Raw genomic sequence first — 18266 nt, 5'->3', positions numbered from 1 at the left:
TAGATTCCAGAATTTCTAGCATTGTTGTCCTATCTTATCCTAGCAATTTCACTGAGTTACCCTAAGATCTGGATGCTGGTTAAAAGAGGAAAGTTTTAGTTCTATGTCTTATGAGAATTTTGGTTTTGTAATTTCTACATTTGGAGTTTTGTAGATTGAGTTATGTTATTTTCCCCAAAACTAGTCAGATATCCAAAATTCAGGATTTCCAAGTTTGGTTCAGGTGTAGGCAGATTTACTGATGCAAATTTGTCTAGCAATTTGGTTGGGTTAAGTTCATAATTTGGCCTTAAGTTCTGCAAATGAAATGTTCTCCTATGTCTCATGTTTCCATGGGTTCAAGAATCAAGTCATTTGGAGTTTTCTAGAGTGAGTTATGACAATTTAAAATTATTGTTCACGTGGCCAATCCTGCTACTGTCCAGAATTACCATTCCAGATTCAAGGCAGAATTAGGGTCACTTATGATCATTTTCTGGGCAGGCTTCCCTCATGAAAATTGTGGCATTATGTCTTAGGTTTCATCTCTAATTGGCCTCACACCAATTGGAGCTATGTAACTCCACTTATGCTCATCCAAAAGTTGCTGGACTTAGATGTCCAAAATTCTGCATATTGACCAATTTCCAATTCCATTAATTTCACTCACAACAACTTCATTTCATACTCAACATAAATAATTTGGTCAATATTTGGCCTAAAAAGCATTAATTTCATGCCATAGCATAAAATCCCCAATTTTCCAAAACCCTAATTTCCCAATTCCTAAATTTCATGCTAATCTCATGCAATCCAACATACCATTCATGTATATCACTTTACCCAAGCTAGAATTCAAGTATAATTTCAATTTAACACATCAGAACCCCTAATTTCTCCAAAACCCTAACTTCCACCAAACCCTAACTTCACAATTCACAATTCCATGCATTTTTCCTTCAAATTTTGATGTAATTCTCTCACCATTCAACCTAATTTATTTGATAGAAGAAGAAAGAAATGTAGAGATAGCACTAACCGTAAATGGCCAATTCTTCAAGTTTACAATCTTCAATTTGTCTTCTTTCTTTTGTTCCCAATCACTCTAGCTAGGTCAAAAAGAAAGTTTTAATTCAAGGGACTATGGAATTTATGGTAGAAATCTCAAGATATTGGAGCTTTAGAAGACAAAAATGAAGGAAAGGGAAACGGGGAGAGTGGGCAGCAAGAAGGGGAGATGAAGGAAGAAGATGGCCTTTTTAATAATTGATTTTTGTCTTGTGCTATTTATATTTATCCTCCTTTTTAATTAGGTCATGCTTATGTCATAATTTTAATTAAGATTTCATTTCTTTTCTTTCCTTCATTTAATTACACACTTATAGTAAAATATTTTCAAAATTTTCTTCATATTATATTATATTAATTTCACTTAATTTAATTGATATTTTGATCAAAAATCAACTCAAGGGGTGAATTGACCAAAATGTCCTTCATCTGGTTATAGTCCAACTTTTTTCATTAATACTGATATTTTCATAACCCAATGGTTACTAGATTTTTATTCTATTTATTTCCAATTATTTTTCATTTTATTTTTAGTCCTCAAATTGGCTTTGAATAATACTATTCACTGACTAAAAATGGTACTATTCAGAGCTTAAGAAATTCAGGGCGTTACACAAGTAATGTGCAACAAGTGAAAAAGTGTGGAATTTGCTCACGATAAAGGCATGTAACTGATATGTGCCCAACATTACAAGATGAGCCAAGTGAGCAAGTTAGTATGGGCAGGTTTCCTAAATAACCTCAGAGGAGATGTATCCTTATTCTAACGCATACAATGGAGAGATCACCCCAATTTGAGTTATGGTGATCAAGCTTCAAGGAATAACTTTCCTAACGGTCCTCCAAGTTTACAATAAGCATAACCACAATACCAACAAAGGCAACCAGCTGCACCACCCAAAAACCAAGTTATGTCATTGGAGGATATGGTCAAAACTTTTGCATCTAGTACTTCATAATTCCAAAAAGAGACAAAGACTAGTATTCAACACTTGAAGAATCAAATGAGCCAACTAGCTTCCTAAATGAGTATATTAGAAGCATAAGGGTCACGTAAGCTTTCTTCCTAAACTCTTGCCAATCTCAAAGAAAATGTTAGTGTGTTAAGGAATGGTAAAGAGTTAGAAGAACCACCAAAAAGGACCATGGAAAAAGAGAAAGCAAAAGGAGTAAAAAAAGAGCTTAAACCATTAAAAAAGACGAGTGCATCATCTTCATCATCTAAGGTAATGCCTCTTGCTCGTAATCTTGATTTTAAAATTCTACCCACTTTCCCTAGTAGATTTGCAAAGTCTTAAAAACAAGAAGAGGAGAAGAAGATTCTTGATATATTTAGAAAAGTGGAAGCAAACATCCCTAAATTAGATGCTTTCAAGCAATTGCCTAGGTATGCTAAATTTCTAAAAGAATTATGCATTTCCAAGAGGTAGTTGAAAGGTAATGAAAAGTTAAGTATGGGGGAGAATGTTTAGCTATCATACAAAAGAAACTTCCCCCAAAGTGCAAAGATCCAGGTATATTTTCTATTCCTTGTAAGATTGGTAACACTAGATCCTAAAGAGCTTTGTTAGCTTTAAGTGCATCTATAAATGTTAGGCCTAGATCTATTTATACTACATTGAACTTGTGTTCATTGCAAAATACTAATGTTATCATATAATTGGCTGATAGGTCCAATGCATATCTTGATGGTGTGATTGAGGATGTTTTCGTGCAAGTAAATGAATTGGTCTTTGTTGCTGATTTTTATGTTCTTGACATGGTAGGTGATAATTCTTCTAGTTAATATCCAATTTGGTTAGGTAGACCTTTTCTTAAGACATCTAGGACAAATATTGATATGCATGATGGTTCATTTATTATGAAATTTGATAGTGAGATTTGTAGGTTTAATATTTTTAATGCCATGAGATATCTTAGTGATGTGCTTTCTTTTGTTATCTAAATGTTATTAATGAATGTGTTAATGAGATGTTTGAGTTAGATGGTAAGGATACATTAGAGGTGGCACTTTGGCATGATTTAGAAAAAGAAAACATCACCAATTGAAAAAGGGAGCTTCCATTACTGAAGAAATGGAGAAGATTTTAAAGTTCCTTGATTCTGAACAGAAGGAAAGGCATGAAGTAGAGCAAATATCTTTAAACAAATGTTCTAGTTAGAGGCAACCTAAGGATCTTTAATAATCCAATTTGCTTTTGTTATCATTTCTACTTTTATGTTTTGTTTCTCTTTTCCTTCGCTTACAATGAGGATAATGCAAGTGTTTAGTATGGGGGAGGGATTAGTGTCTTTTGTATGCATTTATATGTGTGTTAGTGTTTTTTATGCTTTCTTTTTCAAATTTTTGTGTCTACATGTTATGCTCTTTGTGTGTTTTTGGTGTTTTCCAAGATTAATGAGATTAGGTATGTTATGAGTATGGATTGATCTAGTTTTATAAGAATAAGGATAAAATGAATGAGTTGAATTGCAACTTAGGCTTTCTTGATATGGTAGTTGAATTAAAAGGTTGAATAAGCTAATATGGTGGATTAATAATTCTTATGTGATCTTTTGAGCCTACGATCGAGACATCTATGTCAATCTCTATTTCTTGTTGTGTGTGATATTCATTCATGGATATTATATCTCTAGAACCTGCTTCTATTCTTATTGAGATTACATTGATATACGCATGCATAAAAGTTGTTGTCCTTTATAGTAACCCAAGAGAGGGGGGGAGGGGGGATGAATTGGGTGTTAATTAAAAAATTTGAAGGGTAGTCGGAGATTTTTAAGTGAGATGCACAAAGAGAAGGAAAGAAAGAAGGAACACAATAGATTTTATAGAGGTTCGATTATCCCAAGCCTACATCCTCTCCTCAAGGCTTTCTTTGAGAGTTAACTCCATTAAAATTCTTCTTTAAGTGAAGAATAAACCCCTTACAATTACCACAAGAGCAAACCCTTGCTCTTTTACACTCAAATAGCAATAAATGTTCACAATAACCTTGAACTAAGTCTCAGAATAAAGAAGTTATAGCTCAAAATATCAAGCTCTCAATAATCAATTATGGTAGCTCAAGTTCTAGAGAGAGAAGATAAAGAAAATCTTTTGAACATAATAAATTCTCAAGGAAATAATTATTGTCTATTTTTTCTAGTCATAAAGGGTCTCTATTTATAGTTTTGAGAAGAAAATAATGGTTGGAGGTGCATTAAATGCAAATATAGCCATTTAACCACCCAAAGCCCCATTTTATCGAGTTGCAGAAATCCAGGTTCGGCTGTTGAAGTTTTTTACTGCAGCTAAGGTTAGGGCGCTAAAAAATATCTTTTAAAAAATGAACTTTAGCTGTCGAAAGTCCCACTTTTGGCTGCCAAAGTGCTCTCTAGATAGAAAGGGCACTTAGGCTTTAAAAACTTTTAAAAAAAAAATCATTTAAAGAGTGAACTTCGGCTACCAAAGTTTCCACTTGTGACTGCCAAAGTGCTCTCTGGACAAAAACGCTCAAAAGTGTACTTAGGCTTTAAAAACTCATAACTTTTTAACTCAAACTCAAATTTTTTATTTGTTTGAACTGTTGGAAAGCTAATTTGATAAACTTTTCAATAAAAGCACTTTCAAAAATAAATTTTCATTTCTCAAAACTGAAAATTTCATTTTACTCCCCCTTGGTCAAGAAAAAGTTAAAAATAAAATCACTAAGAAATTTAGAGAAACCTAGACTTGAGCAAAAATAACCAACTATTTGAGATTCACAAGATAAAAGAAAAATTTACATTGTAGTGTCTCCTTGATCTTTGCTTCAATTTCTTGCTCTCTTTCAATCTTGATTTAAAGCAAATTTTCAATTTTGAACTTGGTACCTACAATCTTAACACAAACACTTCCAAGATAGATTAGTAGCATACTAATTATTTATTACCATTAAAACATGTATTAAAACCTCTATGTCTAACAAAAGTGATCAAGGCAACTTAGGGGTAACCACTTAAGCCTAAATAGCCAACCTATTGATAACTAAGAAGTTATCCAATTAGTGAGCCAATTTTGAGCCTATATTATTCCTATTCTTTGTGATTTTGGCAACATTACAAGCTTTGGCCTGTAAAACAAATGTTTATACCCTTACCTTAGGATTAATAGAGCATTTGAATATGTGAAAGGATGGGTTATGGTTGGCTCATGTGGAAATAAAGTGATGAAGTGATTGTTATGTGCTTAATGTGCAGCTTGTGTTTCTTTTATTTTATGTGCATAAAGAAAAATCAATAGTAAAGAGTCATGAAAATGTAACATAAAGAAAAAAGTGATATCACTCTCATAAATGTGCAAGGAACACAAATTGAATGCTCATTGTAAGTTGAGGGTGAAGTGAAAAAGAAAAGAAATATGAAAAAAAGAAAGAAAAAAAAATTAAAAGGGAACATGAAAAAAAGGAAGAGATAGTGAACTTGTTGTGAGAGTTGAAGAACTATGGTTTTGATGTGATATGTTTCATGAGTTCATATATTTGAATGCTTTACTAGTTTCTTTGGTTTTACACTTGTTTATCCTTTGTTCCATACCTTTACCTTAGCCCCATTACAACCAAATGAAAGACCTTCTTATCTATGTTTTGCATAAGTTTAAGTAGTGGAGATGAGAAGAACAAGTAAGCTTATGATAGGTCATGTTCGTGGATTGAATTTTGAAAGAAAATTCTTTACCTTAAACACTTGAGAGATGAAGTAGTTCTTGTGCCTATGTGAGGATCCTCCATGTTGGATATGTGAAGCTTTCTAATGAATTTGCTATGTTAAGTGAAGTTCTAATGTTTATGAGGATATATGTTCATGATACTTATGATTATTCAAGAACTTGGTTATGTTCATGCTTATGATATGCTTGTCTTTATTGATCTTCGGAAGTGTAAAATGAGTCTTCATTTAGCATTTTGTTTTGTTTTGTTTGAGGATGAACAAAGTCTAAGTGTGAGGCAATTGATAGGTGCATAAAATATCATATATTTACATATTTACATTTAGTTTATTGTTCGTGTTCTTGAGACAATTTTAGTGGTTATTATGTTTAATCTATGTTTTGTAGGTGTTCAAAGTGATTAGAAGCCATTTGGAGCTTAATTGAGCAAAATTAAAGAAATGTAATTTTGGTGAGACCACTGATGATGTTGCATATGATGTGGCAGCCATATGGATAGCGTGTAGGGTGACTTGGAGAAACTATGTGGCATCTTTTGGGAGTGTTTGGTTGCTTGAATTATATATTCTCCTTGGAAGACTAAAATTTGACTTTTCCAAAACCATGAAAGATTTGCAATTAAAGTGAGATTTTTTTCTTACTAAGGAGAGAGTATTCTTTTCTAATAAGTGAGGGAGACCAAAATATGCAAATTTTATGTGAGATATTCCTATTTAAGACTAGTAAACACTAATGAGGAAGAATTACATACAAATCCTACTTAGGGAAGGAGAAAAGTGGTGTAAAATTTAGGCACACCAAAAGTGATGAATTTGCATGTTTTGGGCAGCCTTATTGCACCTTAAAATACTATAAACACATGCTTACAAGAGGCTAAATGAGTGAACATTTCCCTTGCTCCTTAGTGTGCATCCATCTCATATCCTTAGCTTGGAATTGTGCTTCTTCATGACCTTGCTTTGGTACAACACTTCTCTATCACTTTCCACCATTTTTGGTGTGTTCTTGATTGTGTTTTGTTGTTTTGTTCATGTAAAAGTGTTGTTAAATTGGTGTGAAGGTGTTCTTGCCTTAGTTGTGCAACTTTGCTTTATTTTTCCTTCTTAGTATTTGCTTCCTTCACGCTTCTTGGTGGTGCAACATTCTCCATTAAAGGGTTGTTTGTTCTTCCTTATTTTTGTTATTTTGATTATGTTTTCTTTTATTACCATGAGTAAGTAGTTTCCTTGTTCAATAAAGATGATTGTTGAAACCATGGAATAATTATCATGAGACTATTTTAAGCTATCAATTAAATCAGTATTTTCTTCATTCAAATATCTATGTTTCTCTTACAATTCATGAAAAGATGTCATGTTTAATTATTTAGGAGGCCTACTACTTAATTATGCATGTTGATCTAATGCTACTTAGAATGGTTAATTCTATAATTTCTTAATTTGCCTAACACGAGTAGCAAAGGTGATATTGTGTGAATTTATCATGCTGCTTAGAGATTCATAGTATAGGTTAATTGATTATGCTGCTTGTTATGTAATTGTTATCTAGAATTAGTGATATCTCTTTAGTATATTAAAGCTACTATTAAGCTAATTCTTATGCTTTACTAAGGTTGTTCAATTGGTTAGGGGATAATTAGGTGCTTGCTTTGATTAATCTAATAAGTAAGGAGAGATAGGGGAACTAACACTTGCTCGATTTCTACAACCAATTTGTATAAGTGAATGAATCATTGCATTAGTGTTAATTATTGATAGTTACATTCCATGGTAAATACATATCTCTTTTATGAATTGCTTACCATAATGTATTATTTGTGTTAGTTGCATTTTTGCCACTTTGATCACTGGTGATTTGCATACTTTTAGCTTTTAGTTTAATTTGCTTAGTTTAGTTTCCTTAAAATAACTAAAATTCAAAATCCCTTGTTTCTTTATTGTTAGTCAATTATTCTCTATGGGATTGACCTCTGCTTGCTTTTGTTACAAGTTAGTTAGTTTAGTAGAGTATTTTATTTAATTGGTGCATTTAGCATGCATAAACAGTCTATGGCTTGGCCGTGTAGAAGGCATGGTTTACAAAGCCTAACCATGTATTATGTTATCTAAAAGGAAAATTTGATAACTTTGACTAAGTTCCTTATTTAACACTAAATAGTTATGAAAGCAAAAATCAAAGATGGTTTATTGAAATATTATAACTTTTAAAAATAAATGTGTGTAAATGCATAGATTTTGTGGTGATAAAATTTTATGCAATATGAAAAGGTATTAAAGATCTGTGAATGCATATGTATAACAAATTCCAAGAAAGAAGAAGCACATAATTGTTATTAAGAATTGAATGAGAATATGAGAGTACATACAGCAAATCCGTTGGATTAAGAAAATTTTTTTAATATGTTTTATATCAAATAAATATTATGCAAATGCATTAGAAAAATGTGATTGCATAAATTGACAAAGAAAGTGGTAAAGATTAGGGGCTAAAATATCAAGATGGAAAAATTATAAAGTTCAAATGCTAGACAAAGAGAGAAGAACAACCACTAGAGTAAAGGGAAAGTAAAGATATGAATGTAGCTCACTTGCAAGGGATTAAGTAGCTTGACTACTGGAGTTCTAAAAAGTTGCTTTATAGCTAGAGATGTCAACAGAGATGATCATATTTTATCAACTACAGATAAAGAAGATTTGTTACTAATGTTTTTTTTTTTTTTTTTATTTTAAAAGTTGCATTACAGCTAAGGATCATTAATGGTGGGGCTTCCTGCTAAAGAGGTAAAGGTAGCAATGCTATTATAGTTTACAAAAGTTTTCTTCTGAAAGTGAGAATGAAGGTTCAGCTCCAAATGTTTTCCCTTCAACTCTATGATGGTGTATAAGGGCCTAAAATGAGTGAATTAATAGTTAAAAGGAAACAAAGCTAAATAAATTGAGAAACAAATGTAAAGAAAGTACATAAATATTAAACCAAAAAATATTTTATTGTTATAATGGTTATGAGAGTTATAGAGCTCTTTTATAATAAGGGTTCAAAGTTAGTATATTGGCAAATTAAACTATAGTAAGGATAAATAAAAGAAGATAAGGAAGTGAAAGTAATCCTATTAGAGTATTAAAAATAAATAAATATAGCATTAACTAACTAGATGGGTTAGAGAAGTATCACCCTATTTTGCAAAAGCTTATAAAGTGCTCGTTAATAAAAGAGTACAATGAAAAAAAAAAAAAGGAAAAGTTATATCTATTATGTTAAGATTAGCATTGGTTCTTCTTTAAAACTTTAATAGTTATATACTCACTCCTATAGGTTAAAAGTGATTCAAAATATTGTGGGGTTCTTATAAGTAGTTCATAGATGGAGCTTGTATATATCAGGAGAAGAAGGCATGCCTACTAGGCACTAAGACCACTTAGTATCAAGTCAATTGGGTCATGTATATGAGCAAGGCACTTTACATTAAATCTTTAAAATTCAAATTCATTTTGATTATTGAAGATTTTCACTATAATATTTAATGTATTTTTTTAGGCTTGATGACAAATTAATTAAAGCATTAGAGATATAGAAACAAGTTCTTTACCATAGTATTGAATTATGCATCATTAAATTCTTTTGTGAAATATTGACAATTTCACTAGTTAATTAAGGCCAAATTTAGAGAAAATGCTGCCAAAATTTTGTGAGAAATCTAATGTAACAATTTGATAGATAAGGTATGAATAACTACTACTAGTAAATGTTAAATATGTTGAATGAATTAAAATTAGGTAACAATGGAAATTAAATAGTATTATAGAATAAGATTACCACATTTGAATTAGCAACAATGAGATATATGAATAGTAACACTTTGAAATTGGGTGTTACAAGTAATTTATTTAGAAATATACACCTTACAAGTTCTTTAACCAAACATACGAATCGCAATATCATTATTTTATACGCCCAGAAAGCAACAATCATGTTTCGAAAGTAACAATCATGTTTTGAAAGTTACATTCTATATGCTCAAGAATGACAACTTGGTGTACACTCAGTTGTACATTTTTTAGCCCAAAACCATAAGTACAAAACTATCCCATGTGGTAAAATATGCTAAGCATATGCCTCAAGTCAATATTGTACATAACGATATTTAAACTAATGCCTCCTAAATGGAAAAGTTCTTTAAATATCGAAAGGAAAATATTACCTAAAATGATGGTTTCCTATGTTTCTTGCCTAAAATGATGTTGAACTCCTCATAAGCCAAACATATCTCAACTTTTTGAAATTGAAATACATGAGCAGTTAGGTCCTATATATGAATAGTAGCCATTATAAAAGGAAAATTCAACTTGATGTTCTGAAGACATCTTAAAACTTTTTCATTCCACCCTTAAGCATGGTTTTAATCATGGAAAGCATTGTGGGAAGAAAAAAAATAGACAAATTGTGATCAAGAAATTCAGTTAAAGTGAATGGAAAAGACAGAGAATGAGACTTTGTAAAGAGAGAGAGAGAGAGAGAGAGAGAGAGAGAGAGAGAGAGAGAGAGGAAGAAAGAATAAAGCAAAAAAGAAACAAATCAAGAATAGAGGCACCACAAGAGTAGGGGAGGTGCCCCTACATAGCCTTCGGGGTTTAGAAGAAACCCTAACCCTAGCTTGAACCAACAGAACCATTAGGATTGGAACCAATAATGATAAGATTTTTTAGTTCAAATTTGGAGTTTTCATTTCATGCATCATGCTACACATAAATTTTCATGTTTTTTTAGATGGATGCAAAATTAAATTTGAACTTACATTTTCATCTCAGATGAGTCACTTTTTACAAAATGGTCCCTAATTGAAGAAAATGTTTTCAACAAAGTCCCTAAATTTGCATATTCCTAAAATAATTAATAAAATGATCAATTTTATTTACAGTTCTATTTAGGCTCAATGTGTGTGCCATATTAAGCCTAAATGATGTGTAATCATCCAATAAGTTAAAAGCCCATTTGCACAAACATATACACAAGCATAGCATATTAATCATTTCCATTGTACAACTATCATTGCTCCAAAATGAACTAAGACTGCTCCTATACCCATCAACTAGTCACATGAAGGAAGCAGACCACACGTAGTGAAAAGCTCAATTTAAGAACAAACCTTAGAAATAATGGATACAACAACCATAGTTGCTTAAAAGGAAGAGACTAAGGCTATGCTTAAGGAAAAGCTGGATAAAACCCTCAAAGGCAAAATAAAGAGATAATGACCCAAATTCTTAAGTAATTAGGAAAGCAAATTAGGGAGGAGAAAAGTGGAACAAAAGGACCCAAGATGGTTGATAATGCGCTAATTGATAATGGTTTGAGGAGGACTACTAGAAAATGAAGGCCACAAAAGATGAAAAAGAACTCTATAAGGAACTTTATAGGGAACCTAGTAACGAGTACTAGTTGATGACTGATAATTTTCAAAAATTAAAGGCTAACCTTAAGAAGTATGTTGAACTGGAGGACATGAGCTTGCTTGACTATGATAATTTGGACTTCTATGTGAAGGAGGTTTGCCTGAGAAGTTTAAGATGACAAACTTGCCCAAGTTTGATGGAACTAGAGACCCAAAAGCCCACTTGAAATCATACTTGATAGTAATGAGGACCACATAGCTTAACAAATATCAAATCACTTCGTTTTGCTCTATGCCATTAGAAAGGACTACCTCATCTTGGTACATAGGCTAGAGCATGCTATGAAGAAGGATTGGGATGAGTAAGTAAGGAGATTCATTGTAACATCCTCACTTTAGCTAATCTGTACAGTCCACTGGTCCGGTGACCAATGTCGGTCTAAGCAACTAGAATGTTTGAAATAATAAATAGACTAGAGTGAGGAGTTATAAAGAAACTAAATAAAGCTCATAACAATCAAGGAAAATTTTTAGAAACCAAATACACTAAGGTTAAATGAGCCGAAACCCCAGGGATGAGTAACCCGAAGGGGAAGTGACGGTGAAGGCCGTTAGCGACCCTAGACCCGGGGAAAAAATTATAAAATAATTTTTGGCACTCCAGAGAAGGGTCATTGAGGTTCTTATGGCATTAGAATGCCAAGGAAATGCTTAGAAAAATTTTTCTATTGGTACACACAATTTTGGCTCGTTAAGCCAAACAGAGGGCATTTTGGTCATTTCGTCTTCAGAGATGATTTTTGGCTAACTTGTCTAGTTAAATAAATAATTTATATAACATAAAATATGAATAAATGTTGTTAAAAATTTAATTGAAATTAAATAGACAAGAAATGAAGAGAAAATGGAATTATGACATCATAATGATGTCATTAAAATTCTCCCAACCAATCCAATGTTGACACATGGCATAAGCTTACTTAAAAGAGATTAAATGGGCAAAAAATGAAGAAAAAAAAATCAGAACTCTCCTTCATCTTCTTCTTGCCGTCACCCCTCCCACCATTGCCAACCTTGAACAAGCTTTTAAAGCTTGATTTCCCTAACTTTTACCCAACAAAACCCTAATCTAGCAACACAAAAAAGTGTTCTTACACCTTGAAGAGTCTTTTGGGAGCAAAAAGAAAGGAAATAGAGGAACCCTAGCAAGTGGAAAATCTCACTCCATTAAAGGTTTGTGACCTAACCATAGTTTTCACTTTAAATTCATGTTAAGGACTAAGAATGAGTGCAAATTACAAAGAAATTTATTAAATACCATTTGTATGCCATCCCATAATTTTGGCAGCCTTGGTTGGGGTAAGATTGTGATGATTTTTATGGAGTTAAAATGGTAGTATGCCTGCCCTCAATATGCATCTCTTAAGTGGAGTGATGATATGCAAATGATAATGCATGGTTTGTGATGTTTGAGTTAGGGTTTGGGATGAAAATGAGAATTTGATCATGTGATGATGAAAACAGGTTTTAATGGTCAATTAGTGACCATTTGGTTTTGTTTGAATAAAAAAAGAATTGGGTTGTGTAGTGGGATTTGAGTTTGGTGTGGCTGCCCTTGGTGACCTGCAGGACTGGGCATGAGTCTTGCAGGTTTGGTCAGCAATAACTGGAGTTGTAGAGGTTCAATTGGTGCAAGGCTAATTGAACATGAAACTAGAGACATAATGGCACAACTTTGGTGAAGAAACCATGCCCAGAAAACCAAACTAAGTTGACTAAAAGATTGCCCTAATCCGGGTGACATGCATTCTACTTGGGCAAAATGACCAAATGAATAGTATTTAGTCATTTAGCCATAACTCAACGTAGAAAGGTCCAATTGACCTTACATTTTACCAGAAACAAAGCTGAGATATAGATCAACAACTTTCATGAAGAAACCTATGTAACACCCCGAACCTCCGAGTTATGAATAGTACCATTTTTGGTCCGTGACTAATACTATTCAAAGACACCTTGAGGACCAAAAATAAATAGAAAATTAATTGAAATAGACACAATAAAAATTCTAGTGAACAAAAAAGCTAAGGACTCATCGGGTATTATAAAAAGAAGGATTATGACCTGATGAGGGGCATTTTGGTCAATTCACCTCAAGAGTTGACTTTTGACCAAAATGTCAATTAAATTAAATGAAATTAATGAATTGAATTATGGGGTAAAAATTGAAGAAAAATTCAAGTAAAAACATGTAAGGGAAAATTTAAGAAATGAAAACTTAAACTTTCATTTCCATTATGACAAAATTAAAATGAAAGACTTATAGGCTTTTGATAGTTAAATTTAATTATTTAATTAAAATAAAAAATTAAGTAAAAAAAAAGGGAATAAAAATTTAAGTTTAATTATCCTTATGGCACAATTAAAATTTATAATTTTAATAAGCTAATTTTGGGGATAAATATATACATATACATATATATATATATATATATATATATATATATATATATAAGAAGACAAATGTCTTATTCGTTTCTTTTTTTCATAAGAGGCCACCACCCTCTCCTCTCTCTTTCTCTCTCTCTCTTTTTCTCTTCTTCTTCCACTTCTTCCCCTCATTGATTTCCCCTCCCAAGTTTTAATTCCCTTAAATTCCCTTCATAAATTCCATAGCCCACTAAAAGAAAACATCAAAGAGATCTTTGATTGAGAGATTAAAAGCAAGGAGAACAAGAATTGGAAGAAAAGTGAAGTTAGAAAGAAATCAACAAGAGGTAATTTTCTTTTCATTTTAGATTAGTTGTATAAGCTTTGAATGAAGTTAATTTATGATGAAATTTCATAAGAAAATGAAAGAAAACATATCTGGAACCTAAACTAGGGTTTTGGCCAAATGGGAGAAAAATTAGGGTTTTGAACATTAGGGTTTAGAGACCAAAAATGTGAAGAAGTGCTAAATGATGTCTTTGACATAGTTTAAGGAAAGAAATGGCCATTTGTGACCTAATTAAGTGTGTGAGAAGTGTTTAAATCAAAGCCAAATTCGGATTGGGTATGAAGCATGACCAAAAGTCAACTTTGAGGGACCAAAAATGAAATTTTACAAGTCCAATTAGTATGGGACCAATTGAGACTGAAAATAGGCACTAAATGACACAATTTTCATTTAGGAAGCATGCCTAAAAAGTGACCAAAACCTAGTGAACAAACTAACCAAACTTGAAAAACTGCAGTATGAACAGTATACATAAACAGTAATCATGTTTGGGCCATAACTCGAGCTAGACAGGTCAAAATGACCTGAAATTTTACCAGTAGTTAGATGAGATATAGACCTAAAACTTTCATGAAGAACACAACCCAAATTATGCCATTAACTCAATCAAATTATTGAGCAAAGTTGAGTTACTGAATCTGCAAAACTGCAGAATTGCCAAATGAACAGTAAACTTTGCAAGATATAACTCTCTCTACAAAACTCCGATTTAGGCGATTCTTAAACCGATGGAAACCTAAGACATAGTAGAATATTTCATATGAAGAATGTTAGGCCAAATTATGAACTTAACTCAATCAAATTGCGAAACGAATTCAGGTCACTGAATCTGCCAGAATCTGGGCACCTAAAATTGACCAAATGAACAGTAAACTTTGTAAGGCTATAACTCTCTCTAGAAAACTCAGATTTAGGCCATTCTTAAACCGATGGAAACCTAAGACATAGTAGAATATTTCATATGAAGAACATTAGACCAAATTACGGACTTAACTCGGTCAAATTGCTGAATGAAGTTGGATCGAAAAATCTGCCAGAACAAAATCTGCAGCATGAACAGTGACGTAAACAGTAATGGTGTTTTGGGCATAACTTGAGCTACACAGCTCCGAATTAGGCGATTCAAAAAGGAAAATAAAGTTAAGACCTAAATGAACAATTTTCATGAAGAACACCTCACCAAATTATGATTGAAACTAGGTAAAAATTGGGTTCAAAGATTGGGGCACCAAGCTGTCCCAAAACTAAAATATTCTAAAATTTTCAAAGCTAACTTGGGATGCATTAGACATGCATATAATGAGTTCTTGGCAGCAATTGAGATTGGTATTGAGGTATTCTATTTGTGTATTTTTAGTAAAAAAAGAAGTTGGAACGGACAAGGAGAAGTAGGTAACAATAAAGGAGAGCATTGAAGGTTTGTGTACAACTAACATTTTCTTCGTTTTTAAATTCGTAAATTGCTTGGAATGTGTTAAATTGAATGAGTTTGCTTTGAACAAGTTTACTTTGACTGAAATATGGTTTTTCTCTTGCATTTAAGAAATTTAGGTGTTGCTACCTTTATTTGGATATTATGATGAATTTAAATGTATTTATTGGTTTATAAATGTGATTGTTGAATGGAAAATTTTTGGAAACTGTTTTGAAACCACAGTTAGCATGACAGTCCCTTCTAACTCCCAAAGAGTAACGGCTACTTGAGGTTGGTAATTGATATTGATTATGTCTCCCATTAATAACGGTTAGTGGGGTAAGACTATATGAGTACTCATTAGCTAGCTAGCCTTTCCCTCATTAATAACGGTTAGTAAGGTTGAGATTGCTTTGTCGTGGTGTACAACACGACACTGATCGTGAAATTTTGCGTCATGGCCTGAACTGTATGTTGATGTTGGCAACACTAATGCTTTGTGAATTGTGATTTATGAAGTGTGATTTCTCATTGGAAATGTTATTCCAATAAATGGCTCTTATGAACTTAGAACTATTGTGAAGTTTTCATGCTTAAGAAAAATGTGATTTATTATGCTTTGACAAATTATGTTTTACTTTAAGTTTTAAAGTTATTAGTTGTGCACCACTGAGTGATATACTCAGCGATAGCTTCTTTATGCTGTCGCAGGTAAGGGAAAGGAGAAGGTTGCCGAGTGAGAGACTTGGAAGCAGTATTTTGGTATTATTTATGGGTATATATTGTAGTCATACCCCTGTAATTTCCTTTTGATGTATTTTGTACCTATATGCATGGATGTACGGACGTTGAGCAGTTTGTATTTAAAAACCTTGCATTGCTATCACATTTTGAGTTTGTGATTATTTTGTATTTTACTTTGAGACTTATGAAAATGTAACTTTTGCAATATTTAGTCTATCATTATTTCCAATGAATGTTTGCATGGAATTTTAACTATTCTCATACAGTTTTTTGCAAAAGAATTGATAAGATAAAAAGCTATGGTTTGTTTTAAAATCCTTTGTAGCATAACTAATGGGTTATCGGTTGGTGGAGTTGGTGATTCATTAGGTATGCTACGGGAACATGTCATGCTTTACAAGGGATAAGGTGTGACAACCTAACCCAAATTATGGCCATAACATATTCAAAAAGTGACCTGAAGTCACTACTCCTAACACTATAGTTTTGGTCAGTCCAGAAATTCTGGAAAAATCATAATCTGGCCAATTGTGGTTTTTGGGCCATAACTTGAGCTACAGAACTCCAAATGGAGTGATTCCAAAAAAGAAATGCAACTAGACAAAATAAGGAACAACTTTGGTTTTGATCATTTTGCCAAATTCTCACTGTAAAAATGACTAATGGAACAGTAAAACAAAGCATGAAAACTCAAAATTCTGTCTAATTAACATTAAGTTTAGAAATGCTATTGGCAATCAATACCAACAAATTTAGAATGCAAAATGTGGTATGTTGAGAGTATTAGAACCAATGTACCTATTGCCTATGCAAAAGTCAACATTTTTGTTGACTAATGAATGGAATAGTAACACTAAAACTTGAATTTCAAAAATTGTGAAACTTAAAACTGTAATATGCCCTAGTATACCTAGCAAGATTGGTTTCGATAGGTTGGCATGCCAATAGGATTCTGTTAGCAGTACTGCATATGGCTTCATGCCATTCTGTGTTTCATGGCTTCCTATGCCATTCTGTGACATAATAGCCTTTGGCTATGTTATTTTAGTTGCTACACTCGAGTTTTATTCCTGATAATTATTACAGCTTATTAGCTGTTCTGTTGCACACCGGGAGACACAATGTGACCGATGGTGTGATGGTTTGAGGTACTTAGTACCCAGTGCCAGTTTACCTATTTATCTAGTCCAGTCGACTAATATGGGTTACTCGGGCAATGATAATAAACCTTACCAAATTTTAATCGAATAATACTGCAATAACTATTAGAAATTAAGTCTACCAAAAAATGTAAATATACATTCTGCATACTTATTTTTATTTTATTTTATTTTATTTTATATTGTAACCACTAAGCAGAATTGCTTAGCGCGTCGCTTTTGCCACGCGCAGGTACTGGAGACCTAGTTGAGGAGCCCAGCAGACATCAGATCGGGTGAGCCTTCAAATCTGCATCCGGAGTCCAGATTCACCTCACATCTACAGTGCACATAGTAGGACATTAGGACTTTGGGGTAGCATTTTGTATTTTGCATTTTCTATTAGTTTTGGATTGTAACTATAAACTTTTGAAATTATGTGATAATGTAAAGATATGAAATTTCATGTTATTGAAATTTTCTATATATTATGTTGGAAAATGAAATGTTGAGAAATATTTATAAATGTGCTTCAAGTGATGATGTGAACAGAAAAATTCTAAAAATAGTAGTGAGATTTTGAAATTGAGTTGAGATGTGTGTATAATGGAGTTCTGGATTTAGAAATTATATTGAAAGTGTCTTTTAAACAGGTTCAGGAGAACTTTTTTTTCAATTTATAGCCGGCACTCTGCCGGATTTTCTATAAAAATTGCAGAAAAATTCAGATTTATCAAAAATTGTAAATAAATGAATTAAAAGGGATAAATTGTAATGGAAATATGAATTGGTGCTCCGGCACACTGAGTGGCATATCTTGCTTGGCTACTCTGTAGACGGGTAAGGGATGTCACATTTAGTGGTATCAGAGCATCGGTTTAGGCGTTTCTGGGCCTAGATAGAGTGCATACCATTGCATTGCATTTGTAAGTGTTGAGGTGACACTGATGCATATCTGTTTGTTTTCTTATTTTGAATAGGATACGGATCCTGCTTCGCAAAGAGCAGTTGATGAAGAGGTGGAGAGTCGTGCTCCACCAAGGGCTGAATCTAGGGGCAAGGAAGAA

This window comes from Hevea brasiliensis, chromosome 15, assembly GCF_030052815.1.
Source record: "Hevea brasiliensis isolate MT/VB/25A 57/8 chromosome 15, ASM3005281v1, whole genome shotgun sequence".
NCBI classification, from domain to species: Eukaryota; Viridiplantae; Streptophyta; class Magnoliopsida; order Malpighiales; family Euphorbiaceae; genus Hevea; species Hevea brasiliensis.
This window is presented reverse-complemented; position numbering follows the sequence as displayed.